We start from the raw sequence: 1,116 nt of genomic DNA on the forward strand, positions 1-1,116 counted from the left end.
AGAAAACCAAAAGGAAGAACACACTCGGCATTTCTCAAGCTGAAAGAACTGAAGAAAAAATTCAACCCTCAAGTTGCAATATTGAAGGAATCTATGGGGAAAATAATAAACGATGTAAGTAGCATCAAAAGAAGATGGAAGGAATACACAGGGTCACTGTAACAAAAAGAATTAGCTGACGTTCAACCATTTCAGGAAGCAGCATATGATCAGGAACCAATGGTACTGAAGGAAGAGGCCCAAGGGGCACTGAAGGCATTGGTGAAAAACAAGGTGCCAGGAATTGAGGGCATACCAACTGAGATGTTTCAATAAACCGAAGCAGTGCTGGAAGTGCTCACTCATCTATGCCAAGAAATTTGGAAGACAGCTACCTGGCCAACCAACTGGAAGAGGTTCATACTTATGTCTATTCCAAAGAAAGGTGATCCAACTGAAAGCGGAAATTGTCAAACAATATCATATGCAAGTAAATTTTGCCGAAGATGGTTCAAAACCTGCAGCAGTACATCGACAAGGAACTGCCAGAAATTCAAGTGGGATTCAGGAGAGGACTTGGAATGAGGGATATCACTGCTTATGTCAGATAGATCCTGGATTAAAGCAGAGAATACCAGAAAGTTGTTTACCTGTGTTTTATTGACATGCAAAGGCATTCGACTATGTGGATCATAACAAATTATGGATAACATTGCAAAAAATGGGAATTCCAGAACACTTTATTGTGCTCATGAGGAACCTGTACATAGATCAGCAGGCAGTCATTCAAACAGAACAATGGGATACTGCATGGTTTAAAGTCAGGAAAGGTGTGCATCAGAGTTGTATCATTTCACCTTACTTATTCAATCTGTATGCTGAGCAAATAATCTGAGAATCTGGACTATATGAAGAAGAATGGGGCATAAGGTTTGGAGGAAGACTCATTAACAACCTATGTTATGCAGATGACACAACCTTGCTTGCTGAAAGTGAAGAAGACTTAAATAAGGTACTTACTGATGCAGATCAAAGGCTACAGCCTTCAGTACCGATTACATCTCAACATAAAGAAAACAAAAATCCTCACAACTGGACCAATAAGCAACGTCATGATAAATGGAGAAAAGATTGAAG

Source organism: Trichechus manatus, unplaced genomic scaffold (assembly GCF_000243295.1).
Source record: "Trichechus manatus latirostris isolate Lorelei unplaced genomic scaffold, TriManLat1.0 scaffold00025, whole genome shotgun sequence".
Classification (NCBI taxonomy): Eukaryota; Metazoa; Chordata; class Mammalia; order Sirenia; family Trichechidae; genus Trichechus; species Trichechus manatus.